We start from the raw sequence: 21,288 nt of genomic DNA, 5'->3' as shown, positions 1-21,288 counted from the left end.
ATGACAAAAAACAAATATTGCTCATTAACCACCAAAAGATCTTGATCATAAAGTTATCAGTTTTCAGCAGTGGATGGTACAAAGGATGATTTATTGTGGGATTCTGATGATGAGGAAGTGGAAGCCGACTTATCAGATTCAGTCTGGGACCCTAGTGATGACAGTGTTAAACAGTGAGGCTCTAGATGTGCTTGCCGAATTTTTTTTTGCCTCAGTTAATGCAACTTTGAAGGACTTTAGACTTTTTTTAAACAATAAAAATTTATTTCTAATGTACCAGAAGCTTAAAAATTGTTGTGGGTTGCGGGTCTGTGAGGGTTATGGAACCAATCGAGTAGTATTTCGAGTAGAATTTTAAGATTATGTTTTTGTGTCTGGCCTATAAGACGACCCTGCTTTTGGCATTGTTTGGGGTGATTCATGGGTCATCCTATACGCCAAAATGTACGGTACACACACACACACACACACACACACACACACACACACACACACACACACACACACACACACACACACACACACACACACACACACACACACACACAAATAAATTAATAAGTGCTGTTTCATGAATATGAGATCTTGAATGGTTAGTGTGTGAAGTTCCTTTGGTCGTTCAGCATTCTCACTGCCTGTTCCTCAGCTCTGATACTCCTGTATCTCTTTCCCAATGGGAGTTTCTGTGAGGAGGGTGGAAGTGGTGCTCAATGCTTTTGAATGCTCTCTTCAGACAACAAACCCAGTAGATCACGTCAATAGGGGGAAGGAGACTCCAGAGATCCTCTCTGCCACTCTTGTAGTCCTGTGGATTGATCTCTGGGTCTATTTCTCTGCAGCAACCATACTACACTGTGATGCAGATGGCCAGAATGCTCTTGATAGAACCTTCTTGTTCTAGAAGGTTGACATAATGGTCAGCCTTGCCTACTTCAGTCTTCTTAGAAATTGTTGCACTTTCCTGACAAGTGAGGAGATGTAGTGTGTCCCCAGTAGGTTAGTAGTTAAGTGAACTCCAAGGAACTTACTGCTGTCCGCTCTCTCCACTACAAATTTGTTGATGTATAGTGGAGTGTGGTATTTCCTGGTTCTGCTGAAGTCCATGATCATCTCCTTCACCTTATTCACATCTCGACTCAGGTTGTTATTCTCGCACCATATCAAAAGATTTTTCCACCTCTTCTCTATAGTGCAACTCCTCATTGTTGCTGGTGAGGCCATCTACCGTTGGAGCTGGATCTGGTGATGCAGTCATGAGTTAGTCACGTGAACAGGAGGAGGATGAGCACACAGCCCTGAGATGCACCAATGCTCAGTGTGACAGTGCTCAAATATCTGCAACCGGTCCAGACATACTGCAGACCTTCAGTTAGGAATTCCAAAATCCAGCTACAGAGAGAGGTGTTGAGATCCAGCAAGGACAGGTACTCCACCAGCCTCTTGGGAATGATTGTATAAAACACCGAGCTGAAGTCAATGAACAACAGCCTGGTGTATGAGGCATCATTCTCCAGGTTGGTGAAGACAGAGTGAAGGGACAAGGCTATAGCATCACCTGTGGTATGTCTGTGGACTTCAATCCCAAAGAAACAGTTGTTGAATGTCCTAATATAAGTTGGAGACTCATGGGGGCCAACAAATCAAATATTAATAATTTAATACATTTCCAACAAAATATGTTTTGTGAGACATTAAAATATGGAATAATTAAAAGCTTTAATAACAGAAGATTTAAAAAAAAACAAGTTAAAGATAAGCAGGTCAAGGCTGAAACAGACATCAAGATGAGCATGAATAACCTAGGCATAAAAGGATATGGCTCAAGTACTGGAAGATGAGATAAGCACAGATCAATGTCCAATGTTGGCATTGACCTGGAGGGCTGAATGGCCTCTTTCTGTATTGAATGAATCTTTGCTTCCATGATAACATCTGTGAACAGGGGATTGTGGAATCATATGGATTTGTGACCACAGTGAATATGCAGTGATTACTTGTGTTTGATGAATTCTACCAGAGTTACAAAGGCTAGGATACCCATAGCAAACAATAGAGGTCAATATTTGAAGAAAGGACCTGGAATTCTGGAAGCCTGAGGAACTCGATAACTTCTACTGGTCCACTATTGAAAATATGTTATCAGAGTGGGTCACTGTATATGGGAACTCTCTGCCTAAGACTGCAAGAAAATGCATCACAAAGCTCCCTCTCCCTTCCAATGACTGCATTTATATTTCCCACTGCCTTGGAAGAGCAGAACAAAAGACATCTCACTCTGGTCACCCTCTTCCCATCATGAAGATTCAGAAGCATGAGATCATCCACCAGATTCAAGGTTTCTCACTTTTATTAGATTCCTGAATGAAGCGCACAACAGTACAATTATATTGCTCTTGCTCTGTACTAACTGATATCATTCTCTCGCTCTCTGTAACTGCATTGTATTTTTTCTTTGTGTTCTATGCATGGGCTAATCAACTACATTGCTCACTGACAAACTTTCTCACTGCACCTTGGTTCATGTGACAATAAAGTGAACTTGGATTCACTTCCTGCTGGAGCAGTAGTCACAGGGACTATTAAGATTTTCTATAAGCATTTTGATACTTGCCAGAGAGAATAATCTTAGGACGATGAAGAAAGATGGTTTGATGTATTGGGGCTCAGCACAGATATGGTGGGCTGAATATTTTGATCCTGTCCAACAACATTCTATAATTTTATGATCAAAAGTTTGATCTGAAAAGCATGTTTTATGGAATGCTGTAAGAAGAAGGGAAGGAAGGCCAGATGTAGCAACCCAGTGCCACTTTTTAAATTAATTCCTTCATGTGAAATGTAAATCATTAAAATTTACTGTACATCGCTCATTGCTCTAGTAATGTGGAGGCAGTTAAGAAACAACTGCTTTGATAGGCCAACAATCATATTCAGGCTATGATGAGTAGTGATAACAGATCTCCTCCCCTGATGGATTTTTACCACATCCTGGTATCTTTGTGTTTATCGTTCCAAAACCCAGCCTTTTTTTTACAAAAATTAAGATTTATTTAATTACTCTAATTTAAATTCTCCAGTTGCCTTGGTGGGCTTTGGATTCTCATCTTTGGATCAATGGGCTGAACTCTAGTCACTAATCCAGTAAAATTAACCCTCATGTGCCATGCCAAAAAAAACAGGGCAAAAGTGAAGTGGACATTTTTTCCCCACCTTTTCTCTCGATCCTCTCCTTGGAAGGTACAATTTCCAAATTGTGCAGTTTCCACCAGGGCCTGATCAAAGAAATTCTAACCTCCATGTTGTCAGCACAACCTAAGTATAGTGCATTGAATTTTTTTTTTAACATGCAACACAGAGGCTCAAAGGAACTTTGGTTAACAAACAGAAATGTATTTGATCTGACCAGTTGCTTGCACTCAGCCCCTACCCTAACCCTTTACTAACCTCTCATGTATACTGAGACAGGAGGGCTCAGTTCCACAGCTCTACTGCCAGCCCAGGTGGAGCTGCTTGAGAGCAACGAAGAGTCCTCAGGTGTTGGAGCACAAGCCTTCCCACAAGGCCCTTCACACAGCACTTGCCCTGTTTTTAAAAAAAACTGATGCAGAAAAAAATTAAAAATAGTTTAAATGGATTTAAATAATTAAAAAGATAAAATACAGTAGATTTAGCTAAAATATATTAAATTACTGCAAATTAATTTAAAGTGAAATAAAGAAGATTAAACAGGAAAGGTTCCCAATTAAAAATGATTTGGTTCAGTATTTGTAGTCTGGCATAAAGCAGTGAAGGATTGGAACAGTGAGATCCATCCTGTCCCTGACATCTACACTCTAGTGCAGAAAATGTGAAAGTCAAAAGTCAAAGAACCTGATATGAAGTGTCTCCAGCTTTTCCTTGGCATTGCATTGAAGGGAATCCTTGCCCACAAGCTTGTCTTTCAGTTGAGGGTTGGACTCAAACTGCTCAATGCCCATGTACAAAGTGTAGCGCGTCGAATGACTCAAAGACTTGTTGACTCAAACCAAGGTTTTTATTACCAAAAGACTGGAGTGTAGTACATCGAGGTCAACCAGTCCAGACTGACCTGGATCTGGTTAGGTGCAGCCCTTCATGATCTGGCCAGGTGTGGCTACGGCTCTCAGCCAATCACTATTACTATGTGTAAATATAAACAAATATATACAGTAGTGATAGGATCCCATACTCTTACACAAAGCTGACAAATGTCAGGGAAAAAAACTTTTAAAATGCCAAGGTTATGGAACAGAGGTCAGAATGAAGTGGAAGGAAACATAGTCTTAACCACTTGTGTTAAGTTGGTTTCATCCATAAGAATAATTTCCAAAAATATTTGGCCTTCCATAAGACAGTTAAAAATCAGACCCAAGTTTCATACATAGAATAAAAGGTGAAGGTAATAGGTTAAACAAGTTTCTAAATTGCTGACTTATGCTTCTGACAATTAAAACTCCATTTTTGGAATGCAGATTCATGTTTTTTTTATATAAAGGTAGTATTTCTTTTCCCCATATGCATTTTATTGGATCTCTACATTTCCACTAGAAGTGGTGATTGGAGTACCTTCACTAGCTCTCTCCCCAATCATTCAGCAGTAGTTGAGGAGGATGATCTCTCTATGTGGAATTGCCCCTGAGGGAATGGAGTATCATTATCAGCTTTCTCTTTAAGTGAGGATACAATGTTTCTCTGTGCTGTTGGTACAACCAGATGGCACAGGAAGTTGGGAAAATTCTAATGAGCAGTTGGACTTCAAATGAGGCAGTTCCCTACCTGATTTTTTTCAAATACTCCCTGCTGTAAGTGGATGAAGAGAATTAGAGGCTCAAATGGCCATCCCATTCAGTAGTAAACCCACCAAAATGCTGGAGGAACCTCAGCTAGTCTTTTCAGCATCGACAGGAAGCAAAGAGATAGATTGTATCAGGCCTGAGAAAGTCTCAGAAATCAAACAATAGCGGAGGAATTCAGACCAACAAAAGTTGCTAATTGGATGTGACAAGGCACTGGGTGAGAATTCGTCACGTCTGTGCAAAAGGAGAGATGGGGTGGGGGGGGTGGGTGAGGTAGAAATGGGTGAGGGGTGGTTTTAATGAAAGCCAGAGAATTCAACATTAATACCATCCAGTTGGAAGGTGCCCAGTCAGGAGATAAGGTATTGTTCCTTCATTTTACGGGTGGTCTCAGTCTGGCAGTGCATGAGACCATGGGCAGACATGTTGGCAAGCAAACGGGATAGAGAATTGAAATGGGTGACCACTGGGGGATCCACATTATTGTAGTGGACAGAGTGGAAGTGCTGAACAAAGCGATCTCCCAGTCTCTCTAATGTAGAGGAGACCACTGCGGTAGCCCAGGATGCAGTAGATAACCCCTGCAGATTCACAAGTGAAATGTTGCTTCACTTGGAAGGACTGTTTGGGGCCCAAATCATGGTGAGGGAGGAAGTGTGGACTCAATTGGAGTATCTCCTGCAGTCACAGGGGTACGTCCCAAGGGGACAATTGGTGAGGCAGGAGGACTGGACAAAGGATTCACAGAGGGAGTGGTCCCTGTGGAAGGTGGAGAGGGGAGGAGAGGGGAATGTCTAGTGGTGGGATCATGTAGTATGTGGTGGAAATGGGAGAGGAGGATGTGTTGAATGCAGAGACTGATGGGGTGGTAGGTGAGGACAAGGAGAATCCTGTCCTACATGCATGTGGGGGTAGAGTGGCCCAGGGCAGATGTGCAGGTAATGGAGGATATGCGGGTGAGTGCTGAGTTGATGGTGGTAGAGGGAAAGCCACGTTGTTTGAAGAAGCTCAAATGGCCATCTCATTTTCTCCATGTGTACACACAGGGGCCCAGAAATGCCTGCCTTTTTGGTGGATTACGTGGAGCAATCCATTCTACAAGCCTACACACAGGCAAGGCCCCTCAACTCTTCCTCTGCTACATCGATGGTGCTGCCTCATGTACCCATGTTGAGCTTGTTGACCTCATCCACTTTGTTGCTGACTTCTACCCAGACCACAAATGAAGACATCTCTGATGATCTGGGATGGAAGTCCTCATCCTGAGTGCAGATGCAACGGAGACAGAGGAATTGAGAGAAAGGAATGGAATCTTTACAGGGGACAGGGTTGGAAGAGGTGTAGTCGAGGTAGCTGTGGGAGTTGGTGGGATTGTAGAAAATGTCTGTTGAGTTTGTCTCCTAAAGCTAGAGAGAGAGAAAGATTGAGAAAGGGGAGAGTGTTGCTAGAGATGGAACAAGTGAATTTGAGGTCAGGGTGGAAGGTGGCAGCAAAGTGGATGAAGTCAATGAGCTCATCATAGGTACATGAGGCAGCACCAAAGTAGTCATCGATGTCATGGAGGAAGAGTTGAGGGACCTTGCCTGTGTAGGTTTGTAGCATGGATTGCTCCATGTAGCCAACAAAAAGGCAGGCATAGCTGGGGCCCAGCCAGGTACCCATAGCTACCCCTTTAATCTGGAGAAAGTGGGGTGAGTCAACTGAGAAATAATTGAGTGTGAGGACAATTTCTGCCAGCCAGAGGAGGGTGGTGGTGGAGGGGGACTGGTTGGTACAAATGTCCAGAAAGAAACAAAGGGCTTTGAGGCCTTTAGTATGGGAGATGGAGGTGTATAGGGATTGGATGTCCATGGTAAAAATGAGGCGATCAAGTTCAGGGAACTGGAAGTTGATGGAGGGTGTGTGAAGTGTCCCGGATGTAGGTGAGAAAACAGAGTCAAAATAAAAGAAGATCGAATTGGCAGGGCAGTTGCACATGGACATGATGGGTCTGCCAGGGCAATGGGGTTGTGGATCTTGTAGGAGGTAGAAATGGATGGAATGGGGTTGGGAAACATGCATTCATCGTCTGATTCTATGCACACCTGGCATCCATCAACAATTGGAAGATCACATCTCTGGAGACTGCTGCCTGGGTCTCCACTTTGACCCTGGAGGTTTACAGGACTGAGCTCCTGATGCTGGTCTCTACCTTGGCCTTGGTGACCTACAAGATCAAGTCTTCAGCACGTACTTTCACCCTGAACCTGCCGGCCCACAGGTCAGGCTTCACACACAGGTATCCGTTTCGGCTCTGGGGACCTACAGGATTAAGACCCAGACATGAACTTTCACCTTGAACTTTGTGACCTACAGAACTGAGCTTCAGACATGGGTTTCCACCTTCGCCCCTTTGACCTACAGGATTGAGCCTCCATCACGAAATTCCACCCTGGCTCTGGGAATGCACTGGCCTTTCTCCACCTTAAGACTTTACCAACCCTTCCCATTCTCCCTTGGACCCTTCCTACCAGCCACCTCCTGATCCACCCCATCTTCCTCCCCTCCCTGATGCCCTCCACCCCATTGAACCATCTCCTCCAATCTTCTCCTCTTGGAGACTGAACGCTCTGTCCTTAATAGAGGCCTTACCTTCGTCCACACCTTAATGAGTTCTGCACACACCATAATGTTTAACTCTTCTTCTGTCGATTCCACCTTCATGCTTATTTCCTGTGGCGTGAATAAAAGCTCTCACAACTGGAGGGAGAACACACACATTTATTAGTTTATAACAAAAGGTAGGGTCTTCAGTAGGGCTCAGGGTTTTGGTGGGAAACCTGGGTTTTATATGGGTAGATAGGGGGTGGAGCCTGGGAGAGGAGCCAGCCATTAGCACAACCCATCACCAGTGACTCTCAGTTCACTGCATTCCCCCCTTCCTGCAGAATTAGGGTCTGTGGATGAAGACAGAGAACACAGATTCAGGAAGAAAAAAAATCAAAATGTATACAATTATATACAATTATTTAAACAGATTTAAACAATCCGGGGGTCTGTAAATCCTGGAGGAGCACCTCAGCACTGGTGGGCCTTGGGCTCCTTGGGTCTCCTTGTAGGTATTGTGGGTGGTAGGGATTCTGGTTCTATAATGGAGGGGGGATGACTCTTCCTCTTGAACTGAATCCCCTGAGGCCCTGATTAGAGGTGGTGAAAAAGAGTTCTGGATCTCGTGGGTCACCTGAGGCAATGGACTCTCTGTTCAGGAAGGTGCCGGGTCCCTGATAAAGACGGTGTCTTCCTTGCCATCCGGGTACTCCATCTAGGCATATTTGGCATGGAGTAGTCTCACCCTCTCCACCAGGGCGTTAGTCTTGTTTCTCCTCATGTGGTTTCTTAGAAGGACTGGATCTGGTGTAGTGAGCCAGGTTGGGAGTGTAGTTCCTGATGCCGATCTTTCAAAATTTAATAAAATCTCGCGAGGAGTCGCATTGGTCGCTGTACAGAGTAGCGACCGAATGGAGTGGAGAGCCATGGTTAGGACATCCTGCCAGCATGAGTCTGGGTGGCCTCTTGACTTGAGGGCCAGTTTGACAGCTTTCTACAAAGTAGTGTTTTCTTTTTCAACCTGCCCGTTCCCCCAGGTGTTGTAGCTAGAAGTCCTGTTGGATGTGATGCCCCTCACCAGCAGGTACTGACGTAGCTGCTTGTTCATAAATGATGAGCCCTCGTCGCTATGGAAATAGCCGGGATACCCAAACAGGATGAAAATAGAATTTAGGGCCTTGATTACTGATGAGGTGGAGGTGTCTGGACATGGGATAGCAAATGGGAAGCGGGAGTACGCATCAATGATGGAGGGAAAAATGTATTCCCGCTCCTGGAGGGGAGAGGCCCCTTAAAATCAACACTGAGCCATTCGAAGGGCCTGGATGACTTGATTAGGTGTGCCTTTGCGGGGCGGTAGAAGTGCAGCTTGCACTCTGCGCGGACCTGGCAGGACCTGGTCATTTCCCTGACATCTTCCATGGAGTAGGGCAGATTACACACCTTGACAAAATGAGCCATGTGGGTAACCCCTGGATGGCAGAGCTCATTATGCAGTGACTGCAGTTGGCTGATGTGTACAGAGGCACAGCTTCCTTTGGATAAGGCATCTGAAGGTTCATTAAGGGCTCCTGGCCTATAGGCAATGTCATAGTTGTGGGAGGAGAGCTCGATTCTCCACCTAGCAATCTTGTCATTTTTGATTTTGCCCTTGATGTTATTGAATATAAATGTGACAGAGTGCTGGTCAGTGAGGACCGTAAATTTCCTATCAGCCAGGTAGAGCATCCAGTGCCTTATTGCCTCTACAATGGCTTGAGCCTCTTTCTCCTCAGATGGATTCCAGAGCTCATAGCTTTGCAGGGTCCGGGAGAAAAATGTCACCAGCCTGCCCATCTGGTTAAGGGTAGTGACCAGAGCCATGTCTGAAGCATCACTTTTCACTTGGAAAGGTACGTTCTCGTCCACCGCATGGAGGGTGGCTTTCGCAATGTGGCTTCAGACATAGGTAAAAGCCATTTGGGCTTCAGCCAAGAGGGGAAAAGTAGTGAATTTTAAGTGGGGGGGGCGAAACATTGGTGTATTGAAGGACCCACTGGGCGTAATATGAGAAAAACCCCGGCACCTCCTCAAAGTTTTCATGGACCTTGGAATAGGGAGCTCTAACAGGGGGCAGATCCTATCAGGGTCGGGGCCAATAATACCATTCTCCACCATGTAGCCAAGTTGTTTAGTCCTGAACACACACTTGCTGGAGTTATAAGTGAGGTTTAAGGCTTTTGCTGTGTGGAGAAAGCTCTGATGGTTGGCATTATAATCCTCCAAGGTATGGCCACAGATGGTAATGTAATCGAGGTAGGGGAAGGTAGACTTTAACCCATACTCATCTACCATTCTGTCCATCTGCCTCTGGAAGATAGAAACCCCATTGGAAATATTGAAAGGGACCCTCCGGAATTGATAGAGACCATGTCCTAAATTTGAAAAAGTGGGTATGCATCCAGGAGTGCGAAACAATTAATTGTTTGGCTATAGTCAATTATTAGCCTGGACTTATTTTCCCCTTTTACTAGCACCACTGTGCTCCCCATGGGCTAATGCTAGGTTCAATGATTTTCTCGTTAAGCAGGTGTTGAGTCTCTGATTTTATGAACTCTCGATCAGCATCACTGTTCCACCTGCTCTTTGTAGCAATCGGGTTGCAATCCGGAGACAGATTTGGGAAGAGAGGTGGGGGGGGGGGGTGGGGGCAATGTTAATGTGGAAAGGCTGCATGTAGGCTCTTATTTTAATGGCCCTCTATTCCTAACCATTATGGGAGGGAGGGGACCAGAATAATCCAAGATCACGCTGTTAAGGTGACACAAGAAGTCAAGACCCAATAGTACAGGAGCACATAAATCATTAAGCACATACAACTGAAGTTTACAAAATTCCCCCTGTCAAAAGACAAATGTACAGTACAATGTTCTTGAATACGAGTAGAGTGCAAATGAGATGATAAAAATATACAGTGATTAGAAGGATATAGTTTAAGTTTGTATTCCCAAAAAGTCTGAGAGTTTATGAAACATTCAGAAGAGCCAGTGTCAATTAAGCATCTAGTTGAGTGTCCGTTTACCTTGACAGTCACCATAAAGTTGCTGAGTTCATGTGGTCTGTCTTGGTCCAGAACCATCAATGCTTGGACCCTGGAGATTCCGTAGTCCTCCTTGCTTGAGTAGCCCGCTCCTTTCTGATACGCCAGCAGGCAAGATGGCATTGATCTCATGATGCAGCAAAATGGCCTCTCTTCTTTCTCCTTTGACGATGATGGCGCTAAATTTGATTTGTGGCAAGATGGCCACCGAGACTTTACGTGCTGTTTTCCAGCTGCCACCTTCCTGCAACAGGTAGGCTCTGGTGAGTTTAGGCCGGATGGTGATGGCTTGGGGCTGGGGTCGGAGCCGGGAGCTGCGCAGGCTGTGGATTTCCCAGGAATTCCTTTCACGTGGCAGACATTCACCCAGTGTCCTCTTTTACCACAGCTGGAGCAGAGTCTTTAGCTGGGCATCATGAGTGAGGAGGCTGGCTTCTACTTCAGAAGTGCTGCCCTAGCATGGGAGGCAGCTGCCATTAGGGCAGGGGTAGTGGGAGCTGCCAGTCCTGGGAAGGTTTCGTTGAGGAGAGCATCGTCGTTGGTTTTGAGGTCGTTGGTCTCGAGCTGGGCCTGTTCAAGGAACATGGCCAGTTGAACGTGGCCGGCCAAGTCTTTTTTACCTGACTCGAGTAGTTGCTGCCTTCACATTTCTCAAGCGCACCCCCAAGACTAGGGTGTCTCGGACCTGCTCTTCCTCACGAACATGGCCGGTAGCTGTTTCATACCGGCACTGTATCAAGCACCATCTCTGAACTCATCAATTTCGGTTACCTCCCTGGCATGGCCTCTAACCTTATTGTCTCCCACTGTATCAAGCACCATCTCTGAACTCATCGATTTTGGTTACCTCCCTGGCATGGCCTCTAACCTTATTGTCTCCCAATCCTGTACTTCCCGTTTCTACCACCTACCCAAGATCCACAAACCCAATTGTCCCAGCAGAACCATTGGGTCCACATGCTCCTGCCCCATCGAATTGGTCTCAACTTTACCTCGACTCTCCTTTATTCCCCCTTAGTCCAGCTCCTCCCCACCTACATCTGGGACATTTCACACGCCCTCCATCACTTCAACAACTTCCAGTTCCCTGAACTTGATTGCCTCATGTTTACCATGAACATCCAATCCCTATACAACTCCATCCCCCATAATGAAGGCCTCAAAGCCCTTCGTTATTTTCTGTTCAATAGAACCAACAGTCTCCCTCCATCAACACCCACTTCCGGCTGGCAGAACTTGTCCTCATCCTCATTTGACTTATCCCACTTTCTCTAGCATAAAGGGGTAGCCATGGGTACTCATATGGGCCCCATCTATGCCTGCTTTTATGCTGGCTACATGGAGCAATCCATGCTACAAGCCTACACAGGAAAGGCCCCTCAACTCTTCCTCCACGACATCAATGACTACTTTGGTGCTGCCTCATGTACCCATGATGAGCTTGTTGACTTCATCCACTTTGTTGCCAACTTCCACCCTGACCTCAAATTCATTTGGTCCATCTCTTTGGTCCATTCCTCGATCTCTCTGTCTCCATCTCAGGAGACAAACTCTTCACAGACATCTTCTACAAACCCACCAACTCTCACAGCTACCTCGCCTACACCTCTTCCCACCCTGTCACCTGTAAGGATTTCATTCCATTCTTTCAATTTCTCTGTCTCCGTGGCATCTGCACCCAGGATGAGGACTTTCATGCAAGATCATCAGAGATGTCCTCCTTCTTCAAACAACGTGGCTTTTCCTCTACCACCACAACTCGGTGCTCACCTGCTTATTCTCCATTGACTATATATCTGCTCTGGCCCCCTCTGCCCCCACATGCAATGAGAACAGGATTCCTCTTGTCCTCACCTACTACCCCACCAGCCTCAGAATCTAATACATCCTCTACTGCCATTTACATTGCCTACTATGTGATTCCACCACTTGACACATATTCCCCTCTCCTCCACCTCCCCCTTCCACAGCTATTGCTCCCTCCATGAGACCTTTGTCCAATCCTCCCTCCCCACCAATTGTCCCCTTGGGATGTACCCTTGTGACTGCAGGAGATGGTCCACTTGTGCCCACACCTTCTCCCTCATCACCATTCAGGGTCCCAAATACTTGTGAATCTGCAGGGGTTATCTAGTGCATCCGATGCTCCTCTATATTGGAGAGTCTAGGAGATTACTTTGTTGAGAACCTCAGCTCTGTCTGCTGCAGTAGTGTGGATCTCCCAGTGGCCATCCATTTCAAGTCTCCTTCTCATTCCCTTGCTGACATGTCTGTCCATGGTCTCATGCATTGCCAGACTGAGACCATATGTAAATTGGAGGAACAACACACAATCTTCTGCCTGGGAACCCTCTAACCGGATGGCATTAATATCAAATTCTCTAGCTTTTGTTTAAACCCTCCTCCCCACCCCCCCAACCATCTCTCCATTCTCTGTCTTCTTTTGCACAGACATGATAAATTGTTGCCCAGTCCCTCATCATATCCAATTAACACCTTTTGTTGGTCTGGATTCCTCCCCCATTATTTGATTTCTGAGACTCTCTCATATATCCTGCTTCTGCCTTTCCTGATTTTTCCTTGAAGAGCTCAGGGCCAAAATGTTGGCAATGAAATCTTTGTCTCCTATAGATGTAAAGATGGCTGAGTTCCTCCAGCATTTTGGTGTGTTTACTACAATTAGAGTATCTGCAGCCTATTGTATTTCATCCTATCCAGTGGATTGTCTATGTTACCCTGACTGTGGGGATAGAAATGGGAAGAATGCCTAAATTCAATGAATTTAGTCAATAACCCAAAGGCAGAAAGTATTTTGTGAAGACTATGAGAATAAATATGCTATGTTCTTTTATAGACATTTGTATTCACACAGCACTACAAAAGAAGGACTGGGTAAATGGCCAGAACGGTGATTTCTGATTTTCCATTAGCCCCTCTTCCATGGATTCTTTTGTTTATTTCAAAATGATTAAGATTAATATGTAGATTAGAATAGGAGGTCTTGACAAACACAATAGTACTAAAATTTAAAAATAGGACAAGCTTAAGAATAAGATAATGTCTGCTGACCATTTGACCATCAGCTGTCTGCTGGTGCTTGTGGTCCTTGCAGTTCCCCAACACAGCACTGAATCTGCAGATTTCAGGTAGAGTATGTCACATGACAATGCATCTAGATTGATCATAAATGGAGGAGAAACAAAAGAGTACATTTACAGTCTTAAAATGGGGCATGGAGATGGATTGAACAGAAATCCAACCTGCCTCAAAGGCCACCTATCCCCTCCATTTCAGGTTTTCCATTAGCTCCCTCCCACAGTCTCCCTTCCTCTAGCTTCCCACCCCTTCCTTTCCCTTTCCTATTACAGGATTACCTTGCTAGCCCTAGGTCCTCTGCCCCATCATTCTTAGCTTTTACCCTCCCACCTGTACCCACCTATTACTTCTTCCATGTTAGCCTGTGCTCCTTCCCCTCACCTCCCTGTCTTTGTATTCAGAAATCTGCCTGATTTTCGGCATTGCAGAAGAAGGGCTCAGCCCCAACACATTGCCTGCTCTTTGCTTCCTGTGGATGCTGTATGACCTGCTGAAATTCTCTAGTACTTTAGTGGACCACTGTAGATCCCAGCATTTGCAAACTTTCTTGTTTACTATTATTGAAACCTTTGATTGAGGCCTTTCCTTCTTTTTAATGTTTTCATTTTTTTTTGGCACCCTTTGGAGGTGAGAACAGTGCAGAAGTATTTCTCGCATTCCCAAAATAAAAGCTTCTGTTATCTCCATAATTAGGCCGATGTCCTATCATTGACCTTCCTCCCAGGGATTTTGTTCCTGTTGAGTCACCAGTCCTCATCAAATAGGTTACAGGGATAAAAGCCAAGTGCAGGTGAATGGGACTAGCTCAGATAGGCATCTGTTGGCATGGATGAGTTCTATGCCTGTTTCCATGCTCTATATTTCTAATGCTCTATGGCTCCAACCTGTCTCCCTCAACCAGTCCAATCCTTATGATTCTGACTGCCCTATCTCCAATCCAGCATAATTCATCAATTTCCAACATCTCTGTCCCGAACATCCAACAAAATTATTAGCTTCTGGGTTGAGGCCTTTTTGTTTGGAGAGATTGATACTCGAGGTGATTTTAAACCACAGTGGATTTGCATTTGTAGCTCTTCTGGTTTCCACAAGATCCTCTCCACCAAGAACCTTTCATTGTGTTTGGTCATCAATGAAGGGAAGCAGCTAAGTTGCACCAGGACAAGAGAGTAAGAGAGTAATGATCTGTTTTAATGATATTGGTAAAGATAAGGGGCCAACTCCCTGAACTTCCCCAATAAAATATTATGAGTATCTTTACCCACCTGAGAAAATTTGAGTATTTGGAAGATATATTTGATTGTAAAAGATATTTATGGAACATGTTTCATTGCATTGATAGGACAGATACATTTCCACCCACATTATTCCCACTGGTATCTCTTTGAATGATGCATCCTCAACGGTGCTGCACTCCTTCCCTCCCCTCCATTGCTGAGGGTGCAGCGGTGCACCTTGGTTCATGTGACACTGGGTCCCTGCGTCGGGTCACTGGGATGCATCATGCTGAGTCAGAGATGAGGTGTGATTCCACCTGACATGCTTCCCCCATTAGAAACAAGGAGATAGAGTGTGTTAAATATACATTGCCTTGTGAGATCTGGGAGTTGTTTGGAAAAAAGAGGAACCCAAGTTTAAGGCAGCAGCTTTAGAGGAAGTGTGTGAGTTCCATGACGTGTAATGCCAGATTTCAGACAGAGTAACAAGACCGAAAAGTAGAATGAAATGAGAGATCAAAGCTTTGGCTATAATTATGATAGAGCCATGAAGGCTGTGTACCTAACAGATTCTTAAACAGATTGAAGAAGTATCAGTGGTATCTGTAGAAATTCCTGGAGTAGTCAACATAACATCAGGAAGGCAATGAGGGCAGTGAAGTAACAGAAACATAATACATAACGGCAACTGTAATATTTCATCGATGCCTGGTTCCTCTCCTACAGTTCTGGGAGAGAATAGAATCTTGGTGTCTGACCAACGTTTATGTGACATCCAGATTCCTGTCCTGTTAAACGCACAGTTAATGGACATAAAAAAACCATGTTAATCTCTCTATCAAAGAAATCTGCCAGAAATTAATTTATGGCTTTGGGAGATAAGATTTCAATTTCACATGCACATGCATACATATGTATGTTACCTATACAGTATGTTATTGTGTGTGCATCAACACGCCATGGAAACAGTGCAGTGGAATGTCAGCTGGCTATGGATTAAGCTCAGAGATTTAGCTGGAAAGATTTGTCACTTTCATAATGCTATTTCTCCCCTCCAGAACAATGAGCAAAACAGACTAAAACCCCAGCAATGAGACTTAATCTCATTAGAATTCCTTGTCTGAGCTGACCTTGGAAAGATACTAACCACTGTGAGTGACATTGTACGCTGGAACGTGGGTGCCAAGGGACCTGTCCTATCAATGCGATGGTGATACTTACTGTGTATTGGGTACAAAGGTATTTTCTACAAATAAATGCACTGAAAAGATACACAAAGGTAAAATGTTTCTTATTTTGGGACTTGAGGATTAATTATAATATTATAGTTTTTTACACTAGTCAACAATCACTTCAATTACTTTATGTATACATAGCAGATTTTTAGAATTCATTTTGTCAGCCTTTATCTGTCTTCTCACTCCTGCTTATTTGCTGCTGTTCCTTTACATCTGCCTTGCTTCAATGTTTTTCTGTGATACTAGGGATCAACTAGTTCCCCTTCTCTGTGAGGGGATGTGAAGGGAAGGTCTGGAGGGCTGTATGATCATAGCGCCCAGGTGAAAGCTGCTCGTGGACTGTGAGGCTGGCAGGAAATGGCTGCTGAAACCAACAGCTGAACCTTAGTCGAGGATTCTGGCTGGGATGAGGTAACCGGTAAGAAAGTGGGAGTGGTTGGAGTAGGAGAAAGATGATGCGTTAATTTTCCACTTGTGTCACCTTGCAGTAAAACATTGTCCTCTCCTGCACCATTTCACCAGGTGGGACAGGAACGCTAGCTATCACCTTTTTAAAATTGGCCTTGTGAACCAACAAGCTCAACAGATCCCTCCCTGCAGGAGACCTACCAACTTCAAACGGCTGCACGCATGGCCTGACTTGGTGACCAAAGTCATGAGATGTATCAGCCACCACTCGGGTAAATTTGAATCTTCTCTTAAAGGTAATGCTTCCATTATTGTTACATAATGCCACATTTAGAATGTAACATGCATGAAATTCTTTAACTTTTTCTACCAAAAGGAAGACAGAGAATCACCACTTTGTCCAGCGCCCCTCACAAAAATGAAGCCCAGTGAAGAATGAACTCCCAACCCCTGGTTTACAAGACCAGAGCGCTAACCGCTGAACTATTAGAGACTCATACACTTTCTGCCAGGTCAAGATACTGAGGGTTTGGACAGCATGCAAGTGAAGAGTACATGAGAGATTCTATAACATGGTAGAAAAGAAGTTAAATTTATCTCTCAAATACTTGTGTGTTTAGAGCTCTTATCATCAAAATTTGATGGAAACAGAGAACTTTAAAGGCAGAGGTAGACAGATTTTTGAAAAGCAAGAGGTTGAAAGGGTACCCTGCTGGGCTGAGATTGTGAAATTGAGATTGTAACCAGCTCTGCTGTTATTTTATTACTGAGAACTGTGCTTAAGGGGCTGAGGGGCCCACTTCTGCCCCCAATTTGTATATGAAAAGTTCATATAACGAAGGGCTTGATTAACAAACCATCTATCATCATAAATGTTCAAACATCCCTCCCCAGCATGTGGTGTGACTGCAGTTCCACACTTCGGATACTCCGTCAGTACTACCCAAACCTGTGAGTCCAATCACAAGAAGGATAGAAACATTAGGTGCATGATCAACCCATATCTTGCTGGCACACATCATTCTGGCATTTTAATTGTTTCTTTAACCTCATTGGGACTAAACCTTGAAATTCCCTTCCAACACCACTTTACCAGAAGGACTGCAATGGTTCAAGATGATGGCTCACCACCATTTTCTCAAGGACAATTAAGGACTGGCAAAATATGCGAATCCTGCATTTAGGAATTAAATATAAATTTCTTTCTGAGCTACAAGGTGTAATAGCTGAAGCCTCCTTCTTCCTTAGGTCAGATTGAACAGCCATAACATGAATGAGAAACACTCTGGATAAACTCACTGGAACATCCAAGTATTGGAAAACAGGAAACTTCAAAGCTGAAATTATATCCTGGAAACATGTAACAGGTCAAGAGGCATCTGTGGAGAGAAAAATAGCCAATGTTTCAATATCAGCTAGAGATGAATATTACACAAGAACCTAGAGCATGGAATTTTGCACAGTTCTTTGTTCTTTTAAAATAATTTATTGCCCAAAGGTGGCTTTGCTTCACAGAATCTTAGATAGCATTTCAAACATGCATTATTTCTTGTTGTCTCTTTCTATTTCAAGATATTTATAATAATATTAGTCTTTATAATATGAATAACAAATGATTTGACATTCTCTACATGAATGAAAGCTGGACATTATAAAAAAATGCAGGCTCTCAAATGATCAAAAGAGATTACACCCATTAAAAATACAATTAATGTCTCTTGTTCAATTTAAAAATGTAAATTAAAATGCAATAGACACAATTTACTTGATGCTCAAAGTATTTTCAGGAAGCTGAGCAGATCTTAATATTTAAAGTCTCATGGAAACACAGTGGAGGCTGTGTTTTTCAATTTAGTAAAATTGCTTGAATTCCCGACAGAACCACTTATACCAATATGTAATGTAACACTGATGCAATACAAGTCTGGGAGTAGTAGCTACTGAAACAATCCACAGCCAGCCATACCCTGTTTGTACTGCTAGGACATTTTGTTTGACCTTATGATATTGTTCAAAGCATTATTTTTTCGCAACGATTTTGTTTTATATATAAGGTGTTGGTGTCATACCATCTGCTAATCCATGTTCTGATTAAAAGAAGGAATCTCCAAGCCCATTATTCCTAATGACAAGAGCATGATCTTTTGTGCAGGCTTAAACATTAGCTGTCGAAAGCAAAGGAGAAGAAATGTTCATAGATATCAGTGATCTCAGCCACAATTGAGAAATTGGCCCTTCTAGCGCACAACAAAAGTGATACAAAAGAATTACACCCTCCCTAAAGTCTATTTCCTCTGTATAATCACACAAAATGATTTTTCTTAAATATGATAATAAATCACGGCAAAAATCAATGTGACATAGTCCAACTGCTATGGCCTGATAACGCATCAATCAATATTTAGTATTTAGATTTTAATTAATACATAGCAGTGAAGATGCCTTTTAAGAGAGAAATATTATCTCAGATAAAAAATCCGGCAGCAGTGGTATACAAAAGTTGTTGCCTGTATCTGTCATTGATCAATAAGCTAGCACTCCGATTAAAAACCCCTTTGAAAATACCAGGCAGGAGTATAAAAAGATTGAACTGCTGTGTGCCTCCAACATTGCTGTCTGACTAGGATACTGCCTTAATTCAGGTCCAACAAACAAGCTCAGGAAATACTCAAAAACAAAATCCATCTGGTTTACAGTGCCTGGTATTTATCCAGCCCAAAGAAATCGCAAATTTTCATATTTTCTACAGTAAACATTTTTTTTTTGTTTTTAAAAAGAGCAAGAAATTGTTGACTGCATTTATGAAACAGGCTTACGGAAAAATAAAATAAAAAATGGTTTGTTGTTAGATTTCTGCAGAAATAAAGGTAATTACAGTCAACAGAGCTGCAACAGATGATCAAATCTCCCTGATCATTAAAGTAATATAATCAAAGTAGAAAAATTGACACAGCTAAATCTCGAGAAGTTATGTAATTTGCAACTAAACTGTACAATTTATTTGGCTGTATGGAATTATTTATTCTAAAACAATGTTTTAACTCGAGAGAAAGATGGTGTCAAATGAGGACAGCAGGTTTAGTGGAATCTTCAGCAATCACGCTATCAATCAGATTTTCTTCCCTGCCTGACATAATGAATACTGCAGGTTAAATATATTTACAGATCTCATAAAAGAAAGGATAAATCTGCATAAGAGCAGAAATAGTGGAAGTCTTCAAATCCCAGATTCTTTTTATATCTGTTGTTAAGGCACAGATCAAGATGATTGGTGTTTATTGGAACTATAAGTTTAACATAAATTTACAATGCCTACAGTTTATGTGGTATTGGATGTACCTTCAAATGACATTAGTACTTTGTTTACTGATAAAAGAAAAATACAATAGGCTTTAATAAATATCAGTATTCATTTTCATTTTAAACTTTTTAAAGGTTTTTCACAGATATTTTTAAACATAAAGGTCTGTCCATGAAGAAATTATTCTGCAAATAATTGTGCAAGTAATTTTTGTGATAGTAAACAAATTTAAATTTGGCAAAATTATCTGCAGATTTTACTAAGATAAAGTCAGACCTGAGATTTTAACCTTGCCCTGCTTCCTCTCTGTAAAGGAAAAAAATTCATTGACATGTGGACATATCCTTGAAAAGAAGACTATTTTTTAATTGGTGGGGTGCTGTTCCTATTAAAGTCTTTAAATAAAAAAAAATGCCTATTTAAAAAATATTGGTCAATGTGAATTTTTAAGACAACTGTCAACATTTAAGTATTTAGAGATACTGCATATGACATCCCCTGAGATCCAGTTAATTTCTAACTGGATTTATTGGTGAATACTAAAAAAATGCATCAGAAATAGAAGGCTAATCCACTTACATTCTAAAAGGCAAATAGAATTTAGAAGCATCTGGAGAAACACAGACCAAGCAATACATCTGTTTGTAATATTTTCTTTCAAAGAGTGGCCTTATAATAAAATTTCTGTTAACTCCTTAATATATTTTGCACTTCATTGTATTTTAATAAAAGGAGCATTTTACTGAGAAGAAAATGACATTATGAATTTCTCATGCATTTTAGCTTTGATAACAAGAGATTTGTGTCTTGAAATGTGGGAGCATCAAACAATTGCTCCAAAATTTGAGATAACTTTGCTTTTGTAGCTCTCCACAGTGAAAAAAAATTTTTTTTTTGTCGGCTGCATTTTCCACTGGAAATTTTATCCTTTGTTTACCATTTTTTCCCCACCGAGGAAAAAGTCTGTGACCTCTCTTCCCATTTAAATAACTTTCCAAAGCACAATCTTGCAATGATTTTTTGTTTGTTTGAAAAATGCAGCAAATAAGGTGGACTCACTGATATACATGATTGTTTTATTTTTAGACATCATGAAATCAGGAAGAAGGATCCAAACCTAGATTAAAAAGAAAGCTTCTGACATGACAGGCAGTGGGTTGACAGGGTTGTTAGTTTATGTAGGCTGTAGGCTGAATCAACTGGAAAATTTTGATCACTTTAATTTACTATATCCAGCATGCCTGCTTGACTTGTCCACCACTTTTATCAGGGCTTGTGAGGCAGTATTGATTTTTTTATTTTCTATGTAGGATAAGAAGACAGAGGGTTAGCAGCAACAGTGAATGTAGAACTTTCCTCAGATTACTGCTATTCTCTAGTTTATTGCATTCTGTCGTTTGCAGTTTCAGATGATGTTCAGTGTGTCAGGATTACTTCAAGCAGGAAATAAGGTGAATAACAATAGAAGATGCTGGAAGAAAAGGATTGAAAAAAATTGGCAAAGTTAAAAAAAAGAGATGGGTTTGTAAAGAAGAGAAACAGATGCAGG

At 42.4% G+C, this 21,288-nt stretch overlaps 1 long non-coding RNA gene across 4 annotated transcripts in view; it reads left to right on the top strand.

Moving 5' to 3' along the window:
* Nucleotides 1-17,992, top strand: part of LOC138755218 (uncharacterized) — a 29,119-nt gene extending 11,127 nt beyond the window's left edge. For all 4 annotated transcript variants that reach the window (XR_011352125.1, XR_011352127.1, XR_011352124.1 and 1 more), the window contains 3 exons: nucleotides 16,277-16,448; nucleotides 16,553-16,734; nucleotides 17,687-17,992. This is a non-coding gene — a long non-coding RNA (uncharacterized lncRNA). The remainder of the gene's footprint in view (nucleotides 1-16,276; nucleotides 16,449-16,552; nucleotides 16,735-17,686) is intronic.
* The last annotated feature ends 3,296 nt before the right edge of the window (nucleotides 17,993-21,288 follow it).

This window comes from Narcine bancroftii, chromosome 2 (assembly GCF_036971445.1).
Source record: "Narcine bancroftii isolate sNarBan1 chromosome 2, sNarBan1.hap1, whole genome shotgun sequence".
NCBI classification, from domain to species: domain Eukaryota; kingdom Metazoa; phylum Chordata; class Chondrichthyes; order Torpediniformes; family Narcinidae; genus Narcine; species Narcine bancroftii.
This window is presented reverse-complemented; position numbering and strand designations above follow the sequence as displayed.